Source organism: Phyllostomus discolor, chromosome 5, assembly GCF_004126475.2.
Source record: "Phyllostomus discolor isolate MPI-MPIP mPhyDis1 chromosome 5, mPhyDis1.pri.v3, whole genome shotgun sequence".
In the NCBI taxonomy this organism is placed as follows: Eukaryota; Metazoa; Chordata; class Mammalia; order Chiroptera; family Phyllostomidae; genus Phyllostomus; species Phyllostomus discolor.
The window spans coordinates 138,771,053-138,787,906 of NC_040907.2; the positions used below are offsets into that span (position 1 = coordinate 138,771,053).

Sequence of the window (16,854 nt, forward strand, 5' to 3'; positions counted from 1 at the left end):
TACTACTTTTCTTTAACTTTAAAAATTTGACAATTTATCTGATTTTGTCACATTTTTATAGATTTTATGATTAGCACTTTAAAAGTTGTATAACCGTACTTAAAATTATGTAATATGATTTAAATATCTACTTTTCAATTTATGACTGACTTTAATGATTTATTTTTTAAATGTATATATGACATCCTTTTCATTTTCTAAAGTAGGTGAAATCCTGATCTTCAATGTTTAATGTTTAAATTCAACCTAATTTCACATATGTGTGATTGACTGCTGTGCTTTGAAGAACATGTCCTCCTCATCACACTTCGTGCTGTGCAGCTTACATGTCCGAGCTCATGAAACAGACCGCTCTGTTGCAGGCACAGTATCTAGCTTTTTTACTTCTCTGTGAGATTAAAAAAAGATATCTTTGTAGATGTGGACAATGGGTGGCACAGCATCACCTTTATTGGGAGAAAAACTACCTCTTCCTCTGGATAGACACCGTCCCAAGCCAGAACATAAGGACTCACAAGGTGAGCACTTTGGATTTTAGCCCCAGTGACTCCTCCCAGATGTATACCCATGACCTTGGCTAAAGGTAGCAGAAATGGAAGCTTAGGAAGTTAAGGGTCTCAAACCAGTGTCTGAACCCAAACCTCTAACTTTTGAGGCCCTTCTCTTTCTCAGTTCCAAGAAAGATGGTCATCACTATATAAGTAGTGTTTATTCAGCACTTCCTATATGCTTTATATGAACATACTATATGCCAGACATCCTATAAAACAATGCCTCATGTCACATTCTGTATAATCTTAAATTACTAATTATATCCTATTTTACATATGAGAAAATCAAAGCTTAGAAATGAAGCAGCTTGGTGAAGGTCAGCTGGCTGGTAAATTTCAGAATACGGTTTCCAATTCCAGTCGACTCCCAAACAAAAAGTGCTTAACCATGGTATTGCATGGTATCACTGCGAACCTCATGAGCTAGACCTGTGACCAGGGATCTCCACTGCCATGTGCAGTGAATGGATACAGACACAGCTTCAGTTTCATATTCCTGGGCCCACTCTAGATCCTTGGACTCTGACTCTTCACAGGAATCTGCATTTTAACAACCCCCCTGTGACCCTTATGCAAATAAAAACTTAGCACACGTAGCGTAACTTATCACAAGACACCCTTGCCTGAAATTGTGCGGTAACTTTCTTCTGCCTACATGATAAAAATTAAACTTTAAAACATTGAATTACCAAGATTTGCTTTATCTGGGACTTGCCCCATATGCTGCTCTCCCATGTTTGTACCTATAACTAAATTATATCAAACTTTGTGTTAAAATGTTAATACTAATACTTAAAATTACCAAATAGATACCATATTTCATTTACTATTATGAGTATTTGCAAGATATACTATATAATATACCATATTTAAATATCTTAATAAGCCTGTGGGGTAGGTATCAATTACTATTCTAATATCCCGATTAGAAATCAGGGTCTCAGAGAGATTAAGGAATTAGTTCAAGGTCATAAAACTATTAGATCTCAGACACTTGCATGCCAGCCCAACACATTTGCATGTGATGCTGATGCATTGCCCAAATTACAGATATATTCATAGAAGCATGAGGAAGCATAATGAGTTTAGAGAATAGCAAACTCCTCAATAACATAATTAAACAGCTTTTTCAATTATCTATGATCTTTTGCTCACTGTAGATAAGGAGATGGACTGAGACATGTCAGGTTACTTGCCAGGTTACCAGCTACAAGGGGCAGAGATAGAAACCAGAGCCAAGTTCAACTCCTAACTTTTCAGTTTCAGAACTTCCTGATGCTTGTTCTTGACACAGCATGGTACCACTCATTCACTTTGCTGGAATCATCTCCTTTGAATAAGTTGCATATTTCCATTGTTGTATTCCAATCCTAAGGTTCATCTTAAATCATGAATTATGAGGTCATATTTATCTGAAGCAGATGTATTTTCTTTATTCTTTTTTAAAATCATTTATATTGTTTATGCTATTACAGTTATTCCCACCTTTTCTCCCCTTCCCAACCTCCATCCAGCACCACTTTTTCCCTCCCTAAATTGATCCCCTTTTTGTTGTCTGTGTCTATGGGTTGTGCATAAATGTTCTTTGGTTAATCCCTTCTTTGTGAGTTCTCCTAAGAGTAACAAGTACCTAATCTGTAATGATTCTTGTTCCCATAAATATCTCTCACTCAGTATTAATTTTCAGACTGTCTTGGTCTCTAATTTAAGTGCTCTGTTTGGTGTTCTCATCCTGACCATCATTTCTGGACCCTTTAAAATCTGCCTCCTATGCATTCTATTTGCCATGTGTGCCTTTTAACTTTCCAAGGAAAAGGGAAATTTTATTCTTTACTATGGAATGAACATTTTAAAAAATATTTTATTTATTTATTTTTTGAGAGAGGGGAAGGGAGGAAGACAGGGAGAGAAACATCAATGTGTGGTTGACTCTTGCACGCCCCCTACCTAGGACCTGGCCTACAACCCAGGCATGTGTCCTGAGTTGGAATTAAACCGATGACCCTTTGGTTCACAGGCCAGCACTCAGTCTAATAAGCCACACCAGCCAGGACTGGAAGGAATATTTTATAGTGTTTAAAATACTTTATCTCAGGGATGCATTAGGCAATCAAGGTATTGGCATCTTAGGTATGTACTTTGTCAATAAAATAATTCAATTCATTAAACATTTACTTTATATGTGAGACTCTTGGTTACAAGCAGTAAAGCATACAGAAGTAAATTAAACAGGGTCCTTTATTTATGAAACTGAAATCATGAGGGATGCTAAGATACAATAAAAAATCATTGTGTCATCTATAAAAGTTCACATGATAATAATGAATGGCCAGCTCCCTTAGACCAGTAATTTCCATTCCTAAAAGTTATGCAAATAACAATCAGAATAAAATAAAATCTATTTCTACAAACATATTAAAATTATAAATTACCAAAAAGTCAAAACATAAGTATTTTGTTACATAAATTATATGTATGCATGAACAATGAAACATCATTAATAATTATTATTTGAATATTTATTGTCAAAAGGAATGTCCATGATATTTTTTAAAGATAAAAGGAGGTTAAAAAATGTGATGTTTACAGCAAGATTTAAGTTGGTTTTAAATGTATGTGTGAGAGAGAGAAAGAAAAATATACGGAGAGATAGAGAGGTTTAGAAACATCTAGAGAATCATACACAATATTTTTTCACAAAAGGTATCTCAGGGTACTGGATTTTTCAGTTACATTTTCCTTTTGCTTATTGTGTTTTTAAATTGTCTCTCTAAAATTTACATACATTTATGCTATAGTCTATGGTACATTTTTGTTTCTTATTAAATGTAGTTTTCCACGAATCTAAATATATTGATACAAAAAATCAGCTATTGTCATCCACAAGAGTTCAAATGAAAATATCCAATTTTTCATAGGAGGTGATGAAGATATTAATTTTTCTGTATTCTAGCTGCCTTTCTAATGTGTCATCAAAGTTATAATTAAACATTAGCTGGAATGAGATTGACTTTGTCATTAATGGAAAATACATTTAATTCTTCTTATTACTGGAACATCTTTATGATACCAGCTGCTTTATTTAACTAATGATGTCAATGTTTGGTTTATTACACATATGTGATGTTTCAGTGAATTGAAAAAAGTCTCCCGAAATAAAATATACACAACTTTGTTTAAACATTTATTGATAAAGCTTTCTTTATTAAAACATCTATTTTTAAGCCTTTAAAACCTCAATTTATATAATTGTAAAATGTGTCTGCTGCTTACAAATCCTCACCACTGCCCCCCATCTTCTATGTTTTGAAGGAAGCAAATTTTTCAGTTTCTTCAAGTCATAAATAAAATAAGAGCAACTAGGATATGCTTAAGAGCTCTGGGTTTCACCTATGATTTATCTTGTGATTAACTCATACACATTTTACTACTTGACATTTATGACACATTTGGCTGACCTTAGATTATTTTCACATTCATTTTAATTTTCCCCTTTCCTCTGGAAAACTGAACTTGCAAGATAAATTAATCATGCAATAAGAGAGATGTTACTCTCTGAGAATGTATGTATATAAATATAGCAATGTTCTAGAAGCATTCTGTGCTATTTTTTTGTTGAATGGGATGAGTATATCAACATGATAAATATTCCACTTTGTCCATGAAGAAAACATGTGCTATGGGATTCTGCACCTTGTCATTTCTAAGCAACCTTGGGATATTTGCTCTGTCACAAGCACTACTGTAATATTTTTGAAATTGTTTTTTTTTTTTTAGATTCTTTTTTCTCAGAGGCTTGGATGAATGTGTGGGAAAATGTGATATGGATGTGAATCCTAGGTGTGGAAGATTCCTTAAAAAATGTGTACCTGAAAAGACAACAGAATGCTTTTTCCCACCAGTTTTCATGTTTATTTTCAGAACTTTATTGTGAGGATCTTATATATCACAATATTTAAGGAATGTGCTAAACAATTTAAAATCATGTTTCTCTATAATGCCCTGAGTCACACATGCCTATACAAACCTAAACAGTCTATTTTTAACCTCCTATAAGAATGTATGAGGTTTCCTTACACCCAAAAGATGTGGAGATAGGTAGGGCTTAATAATGAGTGTGGATTGGGAGGGAGAAGGAGAGGAAGGGAGGAAGAGAGGGAGGGAGGGAAAGAGAAGAAGAGAGAGAGAGGGAGAAAGAGAATAAGAATATGATTAAAGGAGCTTAAGAGATTATTTGGACATGTCAATAATAGTGTCATTGAAGTAAGCTGCTAAACTTCTTAGTACTGATGAAGTAAAGCAGTGAAAACAACCACGAAAAAAAAGCAGAGAATCACCAGACTGGCTGTGAGGACAAAGTACCAATAAAGCAGTCCAATGCCAATGATCAGTAGGGCATCAATTTGTCTTTTGAGCTGTAGCACCTGGTACTAATTGGTGCAAAGAGCTCAGTAATCCCTGTGTGGTTAGCACATTCAGCTCTCTCCTGTATGTGCTGTGAGAAGCAGGACAGCTAATTGCTGTTGCTTCAGTGCCAGTGAATCAACATGCTGAGCTAATAGCGACAGATAGAGGGCAGACGGATTCCTGCTAGCGGCTTAGAGTTAGTTGCTTGTGGTAACTAAGGCAGTTGGCACATATCTCAGAACGGGGAGAAAGAAAGAGAGTATGCCTTCTGGGTTAATATGTTGAAGTGTTTTTTTTTTCCTCTATAATATCTTCTTGATGATACAAGACTGGATATTAATGCCTCACAGACTCAAGAAGTGTAACATGTGGACGAATCATTTGGACCTAGATTATGAACCCTGGTTGTTTTGAAAGGGATGTTCAGGAGGCAGCCTTGGCAAGAAAACTTGCTGCATAATCTTACATGGGCTAAAGATGAAACTTTAAACTGGTAAGTTCTTTCTCCCCCCACCTCCTTTTCTTTATCTGTCAAATTTAAGGCAGCAGGGAAGTACAGAGAAAGTTACAAGCTTGTTCCAGAGCAATGGGTCTCTGTCACGCTTCTTACAAAACAGAGTAGTAATGATGTACAAGTAATTATCTTCTGGGAGAATGAACACAAGTCCTTGTCCTCTCGTTTTTCCTAATTACTGTGTGGCATCATAATTTTGTTGAGATGTCAAAGCAATATTTAGACACATGTAAAATGATAACTGTGTGGTTAGTCATTTTTAAAAAATGTCACTCCTCAACCATGTTCTTTGCTTCTCTCTCTCTGACAAAATACAGAAAAAGAAAAGGGGCCAAAGTATTGGTATGCTACACTTATTTTTTCGTGTGCAAATATATGTGTATGATGTTTTGTGTGTAGTAGTTGCTGGACGTTGTAGTTAATGGGTAAGTTTAGGTGGCTAACTCTGCATCGCAAATAGCAGCATTATTTTTTGTCTTTTTTTATAATATAGAGTATCCTGATATTTTCACTGCAGATGTTTTAGGATATCTACTTTATGAAAATGACTTGGAACATTTAGAATTTGAATCCAGATGGACTTTATCCTTATAATACAGAGTTAATAATATATAGTACTAACAACTTTCCCACATTGTGGTATGGCCTTTACTTTAAAAACATAATTTGATTGAATGTGGGAGGTGGAGGGCGAGTAAAGCAGAGGAGAGTAACCAGGGAAAAATGGAGACAACTGTAACTAAACAACAATAAAAAAAAAGAAAGAAACATACTTTGGTAGCTATAGAAAAGGAGGGCCCTGAGAAACAAGAGTCAGGCCCAGCCTGCTGGCTCTCTAAAGCATGTCTGTCGTGTGCACAGGTGGTCATCAGTTTGATGCAGTTGTAGCATGTATGCAGACAGCCATTGTTAACTAGAGTATAATGTGACGGCCTCATGTAAGGTTAACTCCAAGTCCTTACTCATTGGTTTTCACAAATAGAGCTAATTGTCAAGTGTAGTAACCAAATACTTAAGGGGTAGAGTTATTGTGTTGCTTAACATGGGAGAAGCAAGTAATTTATAAAAGAATATTTGAAGCATAGAATGCTTCTTGTAGTTTTCACAGCAAGTTTGATTTTTTTTTATATGGGCTCATGTGAACTTATTTTTGTACTACCAATTGGCTCTTCTATAACTTTCTTTAGTTTTCTTTAATTGTGGCTAAGTGTAAGTCAGTGCATTTATCTGTACATGTGAGTCTTCAAATTTCAGCAACCTGACCCCTTTGACTGTGGACTTGTTCTCCTATGAAATAAAAGGGCAATTTAATGTGTACCTGGTTGCACTGAGTGAGGACACCCTCACCTCTCAGCTGTGGCAATAATGCACTGAGCAGGGGGTGTGAATTCCCCCACTTTGCCACAAATGACCCCTGAACATTAGCCATTAAAGGACCTGAATTGATCAGGGTATGTGCTATCTTACTGTTAATTACTTGTTTAGAATATTATGGGGTAAAATTTTTAGTATTCTTTATAAAGAGTTTTAAATAAAAACTTTCATTTCCTATGATTTTTGAAATAATATATCCATTAATGATATTATTCAATGAGCTTATCTGATTAATGTCTGAACTATAAAATTAGTTCAAAAATGGTAGTATTTGTAATTTTAAGAAGAAATAAGCCAGGGTTCAAGTTAAATGTCCATTACAAATTTTCGTAGTCTTTCCACATTTAAATTTTGCATAGTATGTACTTTGTATTCTCATCATCCAACTTTATAGGCAGAGGAACATGTAAACCGAAGCCATTTGTACAAATTCTCCAGTATTTGGTAAACAGCCTTAGTTTGAAGTTAAATGCAAAAACTAATTATTATTTTCTTGTTAAAGCAAATAACTATTTTCTTTAATCACAAAATGTGTGTGATGAAACTGTATGTTGAACAATTCATTATACCTTTCTATATCACTTGAACATGTGGGCTTTTACCTCATGAATCAATAATAAGTCTTTATAGTAAAAGTAAAAAGTAAAACTAAAATAATAAAGCAATCCCCTAAATGTGAATCTTTTAAGGGCATATGAGCATATTACCCCTACTTATAAATGTGCAGGTATAATTTTAGACAATAAGAGCTTTTGTTCTTATTTACTAAACTCACATAAATAGCTATTATCTTAACTCCATCCTATCACAGAAGCCCCTGTATAAATTTACACCATAATGTAGCCTTAGCAGTGGGTATAAATATATGGTTTTAACTTTTACTAAGGATTTCAACCTAGGAATAAATTCAAGTTGGCAGAAATAATCATCTCAACCAAGAGATTGCTTCTAAATCGGCTGGGCATGTTTATTGTCTAAAAGTTTAATTTTGCTTGGAACTCTATGTTTAGAGTAGGTTTTAGTAACAGTTTTATTTTTCTCTTTCCCCTTTTTTTAAAGAATTGTTCTTACTATTGGCACCACTGGTATTTTTGAATTCTGTTGTCCTCCTATGTCTCTCACATGTATGTGGAAGGCTATACAATTATAGTATTTAAAAGATAGTTTTACTTGACAGGGATGGCTTTCCAAAAATGGTTTTTGTTTCCCCCAACTAAAACTTCATTTGGATATAGTGTATTTGTTTTGTGATGGATTTCTTATTTATTACCCTATAATACAGTAGACCATAGATTCAAAAGTGATGGTGACACATGGGGCTTTGTCTATTAGTTGTGTGCTTCACTGAGTTACATGAGGAGATAATGGAAGGAACTATAAGAATTCATTAGTGCTCATAGTCAATTTTGAGTGAAAAAATAACTACTATGTGAAATTTATGGCATGATTATGTTCTCTTGATAGTCTCTGTATAAATTCCAATGGTTCAAACACTCAGAAACTGAACTAATGTTTAACTTTCATTTAACTTGAATACTGAAGCCACTTAGGCAGAAATAAAGATAGGATCAGAGAATATATGTAGAAATTCCAAATGCAACCATTACTTCCTTGCACATAAGAATGATGTGCAAGATAAGAAGGTAATTTTGAATGTGAATATGAGTAGTGTGACCTTGAAGTAGACCTTTACACATTACCTGTAATGTGTAAACCAGTCACCACCTGTAATGTACAAACCAATGTGCCAGCTTTACATATAGTGAATATGAATATCACTTGTTCTTAGACTGCAAATAAGTCACTAATGAATAAGATACATGCACACACAATTTATTCATTGAAGTTAGATGCATAGGAACTTCAGGTTCTGATATAAACAACAATCATTTTCCTTACACATTCCCTAAGCATTTTTGAGCCAGTGCCCACATTTGTAAAACTCAACCTATCAGAGTTTTTGTAAGGAACAGCCAAGAAAATTATTAAGAAACATTTAAATTGTTAAATAATCTAATATACAATTAATCACTCTAATATTCTAGCAACTACTTCTCAAGATTTTTTACTGTTGTTTGCATTTCTACAACAAACAATAATAGCAATGAAATGATTTCCAATCTAACCAGTAAAAGTTTCTACCTGAGCACTGTAATAGACAGATTTCCTTTTATCTCACAAGTTGTTTAAAGGTTGCACTCAACCTTAATATCAGATCATGGCTATTGAAGCAATAAATGTAAAAAGCAAAAGCAGTCATTACTTCAAGAAGCTAAAGGATATAAAGCACTTCTTTCCTTCCACCTGGTAAATGGAAAAATTCAAAGCTTGTTTACTGTGTTGTTTGATGGATAAGAAATTGACAGGAGGTGTAACTTCGTTATGGCCTTTAGCATGTAAACATTCTCAGGCCATGGCAGATGTGTAGTTCTCATTACTTTGAAAAGTCATTCATTCAAATGCCTAGTGAAAGGGTGGGTTTCAGACAGAATTAAGCACTGTTTCCTGAATGGGAAGACAGTGCTGTGTGCGATGAAGTGCATCATTCAAACGGGAGCTCAGTTAATGAATGCTCTCCCTGTGGTTTTCATGGAGGTGTCAGAATGAGCCTTTTCTGATTCTGCATCACTGAATCCTTATGGAAATGCAAATTGTTTATCCAAGGACACTGACTTTCCTTTTTGCTTGATCATTTAGGGGACTGATTTCTTCAACCTTACAGCACACCACTGGAATCCAGAGAAGGTTCATTAAGACAGGATGAGCGGTTGTTATTTCTTTAAAATCTTAAGTTACTGTCTGTGAGACAGAGACACAGAGAAGTAAGAGAGATACTCTCTGAGATACACAAAAAGAGACACTAGAGACACATAGATAATCATTGAATAGTAAGAGAAACAGAGAGAATCACAAAAAGAGAGATGAAATAACCCTGACCAGTGTGGCTAAGTTGGTGGGGAATCTTTCTGAAAAGCAAAAGATCGCCAGTTCTATCTCAGGTAAGGGCATATGCCTAGGTTGCGGGTTTGGTCCCCGGCCAGGCATGTAGAAGAGGCAACCATTTGATGTTTCTCTCACACACCAACTCTTTCTCCTTCCCTTCCCCTCTCTCTCAAGCTAAATAAAATATTTTAAAAAGAGATGAAATAAAGTTAGAGACAGAGTCAAAGGTTAGCAAAAAATGAATGAGGTCAGAGAGAAAGACTGAGAAACACAGAGATAAAAGGGAGAAAGAAAAAAAAAGGAGTGAAAACAAAAAGTCAGATGGATAGAAATGGGCAGGAAAAGACAGACTGGCAGAAAGACACATGGTTGAAAAAATAAAATAAAAGAAGATATATAGGTAGGGAAAGGAGAATAGAGACAAGACGACTGAGGAAAGAGACAGAAAGGGAGATTGAGAAAGACAGACAGACTAGACAGAGAGCAAGGGGTGGAAAGGCAGAGGCGATAGTCTGAAATCCAGAGATGGGAGATGAGACACAGAGAGTGTGTGTGAGAAGGTGAGAGGAGAGCAGATGGAATGAAGCTTCATTTCTGCTCTAGTCTCTCAGTAGTGATGAGCTTGTTATCTAAGCTCTCAGCCCTGGTTTCTGTCTGTGGAAGTTTAACAAAGGATTAATTCACATGTACAAATCATCCTAGCACAGGACCTGAAACTAAGAAATGTCTCAATATATGGGGACTGATATTTATCATCATTATCATCAGTACCAAAGTGGAATTCCAGCAGTATAGGCCTCAGAGTCAGAGCTCAAGTCAAATCCTGGTTCACCCCTTGTTCCACATGGAATGTAGCAAATAATTTCACATTCATAAACTACAATTGCTTCACTTGTGAATATATTATTTTTACCTCATGATCATGCTCTATGAATTAAATTTAAAAGAGTATATTTCATTTGGAGCTTTGCAGAGTTTATTTTGGTAGTTCTATTAACTAACTCAGTGCCCAGAATTTAGTAAGTGTTCAATAAGTATTTAATCAATACATGCATATTTGCTCTGAATATTAATTTTTGTGAAATGATGTTTTGATGTTTTAATATGAAACACTGCAATAAAATAGCCAGTTTCCTCCTGTCTGCTCTGCAGAGAAAGATGGTATTGATTTGCAGAATTGCTATAACAGAGGTCTTCCTTCTATCTATCCCTACTTTCTTAAGAACAATTAAAGTAATAGTTATGACGAGGAAAATCTTTCTTTTCCTAGTGGTGGTGACTTTTTTGTCACTTTTATTTATGTATTTATTTTACTTCCTTAATACAGGGAGTATTTGTAGAAGAGATGGCTGGCATTTGGAATGTTTGTAATAAAAAAGAGTGAAGATGCACTAAGGGAGCAGGTGAAGTTAGAACAATTAAGTTAGAGGAAGGCAGCAAACTGAGAAGTGAGAAAAAGGATTTTGGAAAGCTGAGATAAACATGGGCCTACTTTTCTGAATTTCAAGAAGAGATGGCATAAAGGAGCATTAAAAAAGGATATGCATGTTTTATAAATAAAAATGTGTTTTATAAACACGCTCCAGTTATTTGCTGATACAAGGTAGATTGTGAGAAAGTAAAGTGCTTTGATGAAATATTAATTGAAAGGTCCATAATTTCAGTTACAATTTTTTTATTTTTTATATTTTTATTTCTTGACTTTTTAAATACTGAGCTCTCTTTACTAAATATGTTCCCTATTCACAGCTATATTTAGAGGAAAGCACTCTAATAATGTGTGCAAGAGTTTGATCTGAGTGCTTTTTATCTTCTGCCTTTGATGTGCTGTTAAATTTGATAAATAAATAAAGAAAATAATAAATATTGAGCATCTATTATATGCCAATAACTATTCATGGTACTTTTAAATATGTCAAGGTACAAGGTACCTCGTACCTTCTACAAGCTAGATAATGTAGAACAGAAATTTCTTCCTGGGTTAATTTTATATCTGAATATCTCTGCATGAGTCCCTTCATCTAATAGGTGTTGACAGTCTGTTAAACAACCTTAGTTTCTAGCTGGTGCTATAAGCACAGGATAGAATGCTCTGTTTTGGAACATTAGCTATTGTTACCTAGGCTTGCTAATACTTTGCAGAAAATGACAGCAAAAATTTTAGGCATTTTCTTTACAAGGTTCATTGAGAAATTTTCACTTGGGATATACTGAGTTCACGATAGCATACATTATATGAATTCCTATTTTGTATTCATGTATCAAGGTTAAGAATAGAATAAAAATTCAACAGAGCTTTAGATAATAAGGCTTCACTTTAATATAGTTGCAAATAATTTTTTTCCAATGATGATAACATCAGTGTAAGGTGTGTGAATGAGAAATGCTCAAAGCAAAGGACATTTCTAGTATTTATGTGTGGCTAATGGCAAGGCTCTGAAACACACTTTGACAGTCTTCTGTGTGTGAGCCTGGCTTGTCCCAGGTGGGCTTGACTGTGTGTGATGCATTCAAACAGTGGCTGCCTTGTGTTTTATGACCCAAATCTGGGAGATCTGTGAAAATGTCTTCAGAACACACTCTGATTGCTAAGTTCTGGGGCAGTTAAAGGTTTAGGGGAAGATTGCCCAGCACTTGGGGAGAGAATTCTCATAATCAAACCAATACCCTTGTTTAAGGTGTCTCAGCTAATATAGCGACCCTCCCCTGCTTCTCATGGTATATAATTTGATTTGCTGAGCTTCTCATACATTCTACAGTCAAGAGGCTGATATATATTATCACTCTCTCCCCACTTTTGCCATTTGCTATGTAATTTTCTGTAATCAGCTAAATAAGTTACTGGTTTTTCACTTGCAAACATCAACAAACTTGCTAAAATCACACTCTTTTTTTGCAACCACTTTGTATGTGTGGTTTAATATTTCTTTTACCTCCTATACTGAGTTTAGTTTCTGGAGGGAAACAGCTAAGTACTTTTGGTACTTTTGATCATCCTACCTCTTAATGTCATAAATTTACATTTCAAAATAACATTAATAAAAAGTGGCTTTTGGAATAATTGTAAAAGAGTTATATTTGAACATGAACTAAAAATGATAAGGTTCATTGAATATCTTCTTGATGACAATATATCAAGAAGATACATTGTGATTATAATCGCAATGTATTTCACTGCTACTTTGGAAAGATTTGTTTTTTCAACTTACTAAGTTTATGTTAGTTGCTTGTCACTGAATTATATTTGCAACAATTAAGTGACCTCCAGCTTTTATCTTTTGATTGAAGCACAAGCACACACACACCTACCCATACTGGCTTACAAGCCCACTTATTTCTATTACAGTGCAGTTTAATGGTGAACATGGATGTTGAAGACATAGCAGAAGGAAGAAATAAGCTGTTACATAACTCTTCAGGAAATTCTTTCTCCTGTAGTTTTGCAGCGAGTCAAAGGGAAGGAATTTAATACGGAACAAATAGACACAAGATTTTTGGATAAATTGCTGCACTAACACAAAGAGTGTATCAGCATGTTTTGTTTGGGGGCAGTGGTCATATCAAAGAGATTCTTGTAAATGTTATAAAATATCTTGGTCAAATCAATTTTAGGTTATTAATATTTTTAAAGCCACCCACCATGTCAGAGGTGCCTTTTTTATGTAGAAAAAATCAACCAAAATTCCTGAGACACCCAACATTTCCTCCTATCTTATTAGGAACTTTCTCATAGGGAAAGTAATATTCTTTCTTGGAAGTCTCATAAAGGAAATGGCCAGGGTTCTAGAGGTCCTTCATTCTGTAAAGAATGAGATCCACAATTTTGAATTCAAGTTCAAGGACCCAGTAAGTGATTTATGCAAGCAGCGTTCCTTGTGTCCATGGTAATCTGGCTACCACGCCCACTGCTTAACTGAAATGCCAAATACCAATATCACCACTGACCTCTTACTGCTAAATTCAATGGAAGATTTCAGGCCTTGTCCTATTTTCACCCATCTGCATTATTACATATTGCTGACTGCTCCTTGATCTCTGAACCTCTCTCTTCTCTTAGTTTTTATGGGACAAATTTCTCTCTGGTTTTATTGTTGTACTTTTTACATCTTAGTTCTCAAGACACATTTCAGGTTAGTTTTCAGGCTGATCCTCTTTTGTGTATGTGTTATATATTAATGTGTTCAGTTATACTTCTTTACTTCTTTTATTTCATATTACTTCTTATTTACTTTATCCACTGTTAAGTTCCTAATTTCTTTCTGCAGATGACAAATAAAATTATATCTCTAACACCTATAATTTTCATTCCAAAGCTCAGTCAGACCTGCGAAACCAGCTGTCTCTTGAAACTTCCATTTGGGTATCTCATGGTTATTTCAAATTAATTAATCATGTGACTAAGTTCATGATCTCTTCCAACCCCTACTTCCCAACCTCTCCTTCTTTTTTCCTGTATTCTTATTTCAGTAACTAATGACAACCAGTATCAACTTGTTCAACCTCAAAACTTGTGTGTCAGTCTTCTAGATCTTTCTCACCCTTTCTGCTCATATCTCATCAAATAACACAATGTTTCTGTCAGTTCTACACATTAATAAATTTAGAATCAAATACCCCTTTCATTCTTTCCTTAAGATCATCATTTCTCAACTAATACCCAACTCATCTGTTTCTCCTTTCTTCACTTTCTGTGCTTCATTTTCCCTTTCTCTTGCTTCCATTTTTTTTCTCTACAATGCTGCCAATCTCATCATATCACTGCCTTGTTAAGGTATTCCAATGTATTATCATTCTATTTATCTAGCTTCTCCCTTGGACTTTCTCTCTCTGATTAATCAAGTTTACTCAAAAGAAAAAGAAGGAAATGTGTTATTGTTCTATGTAACTGAAAGTGCAGAGATGTCGATGAGGATTGCTACAAGGACTTGAATTTCATTTAAAACTGTGGGATGCATGTCTTCATTTGCTTTCTTTGCTGATTGAATCTGTTCTCAAAATCTGTGTATATTGGCTATTGGCAGCTTTGAGCTCACACCATCACTCACCTAGTACAAAAGGAAATAAGAAAGTTCATATTCTAATAATTCAACCAATAATCTTTATGTTGAGTCTGCTTGGTTCTGATTTACTTGAATGTTTCATGTACCTTATGGGTGAATGATGAATAATGTAGATTGGCTTATTCTAAGTTATATGCTATACTGTTGTTTCCTGGATATGAGTCAGTTCTAGAAAGTATAGACATATTGTGACTTGGCTTGCAAAAAAAGAATTTTTTGAATATAACTAAAGTGGTAAACATTTAATTGCCTCTTATCTAGAACCAAATTGTTTGGTCTTTTCACACTAATGTTGACTATCACACAATAGTGTGTGAATCCTTATACATGTTCCCTAAAATGTTAAATGCAAGTATTCAAAATATATATCCTTTTTCAGTGAAGAACTGTAACATGCATCATATATACTTATGTATGTAATAACCTTAAATAAAATACATTCAGGTTTGTATTGTAGGTTGTCATGTTCAATCATTTAGATTCTTGTGGAATGGATTTTTTTCTCTTTCTGTCTTTTTTTTAAGATTTTATTTATTTATTTTTAGAGATGGGGAGGGAGGGAGAAAGAGAGAGAGAGAAAGGAACATCAATGTGTGGTTGCCTTTCACGTGGCCCCCACTGGGGACCTGGCCCACAGCCCAGGTATGTGCCCTGGCTGGGAATCGAACCTGCGATGCTTTGGTTCACAGCCCACACTCAATCCACTGAGCTACGCCAGCCAGGGCTTTCTCTTTCTATCTTTATGTAGAATATTTTTGAAGTGCTTTAAACTTTGGTATGTGATTTATAAACTGCTTTTAGCATGTACTTGTTATCAACTCTTTAGAGACTTCTTTCTAATTTTTAAAAATGAATGGTTTAATCAAATTGTATTATATGATGCACTTGTAAAAAGGAGATCAAGTACTACTTATTACATTAAGATTGACATTCTAGCCCTGGTTGGCATAGCTCAGTGGATTGAGTGTGGACTGCGAACCAAAGTGTCGCAGGTTCGATTCCCAGCCAGGGTACATGCCTGGGTTGCAGGCTATAACCCCCAGCAACCTCACATTGATGTTTCTCTCTCTCTCTCTCTATCTCCCTCCCTTCCCTCTCTAAAAATAAATAATAAATAAAATCTTTTAAAAAATTGACATTCTATCTGAAGGTAAAATATTCAAAGGCAGATAGTTTAAGGACCCAGTTTTTGATGTTACACTTCTAGGCTACATAAGAAAAATCTAGAGCAAACAACTCCAATCATGTTATATAGCATTATGAATACCTTTACATAGTTACCCTTGGAAGGAGTTAGAAAACATAAGTGCAGTGGCTATAAACCACAAAAGCACTACTTTAGTGTAAAGATAATATCAGGACCTGCCATTCCATATTTGATTTTATTCTCATTATTTTAAAATAATAAGAACTATTGTCTTAGTAACACACACATTCTTAGAGGAAGCAAACTATAATAAAATCCTGTATTAAAGAATAGATGATAAGGAACTGTGGTTTGTCTTTTCACTTTGTTGACATAGATTCAGGAACCTGTGTCTCGCCATGTTCCAGAAGGTATCTCCTTCATTAGAAATTCTGCTACTATACTTAGATTTTCCATATTTATATCCCCAACAGCAGTGACCTGTTCAATGCCATCAATTGTTTATTAAATGAATAAATCAGATTTGTTTTTTGACACAGCTGTTTCTTATGACTAATCTATATTTCACATCTTTGATTTCTATAAATAAAGCATTATTAGACATTTAAAATCTGATGTGTGGATTCTTAGAAAATATTATTGAGAATACATTGTCTGTACTTCATCTGGTTTTTTGATAGAGTCTTTTATTATAGGAGACATTTTCCTAGAAGCCTTTATTCTAATTGATGGCATATAGTGAAACAGTGTCATAATCAAGTGCCTATGCTTGGTGATTGAACATGTCACATATGGTTCTTTCAAAAGTTGCTTTACAGGGTTTGATTCTGGATTTCCCAAGTGATGTGATTTTCTTAA

General features: G+C 34.7%; 1 protein-coding gene across 2 annotated transcripts in view; it reads left to right on the plus strand.

Annotated features, from left to right (window-relative positions):
- Window positions 1-4,741: 4,741 nt before the first annotated feature.
- Window positions 4,742-16,854, plus strand: part of PCDH15 (protocadherin related 15) — a 775,879-nt gene continuing 763,766 nt past the window's right edge. The window contains exon 1 of one of the 2 annotated variants that reach the window (XM_036026943.1): window positions 4,742-5,451. The gene's annotated coding sequence lies outside the window, so the exon portion shown is untranslated. The remainder of the gene's footprint in view (window positions 5,452-16,854) is intronic. The other variant, XM_036026942.1, reaches the window with a different exon arrangement.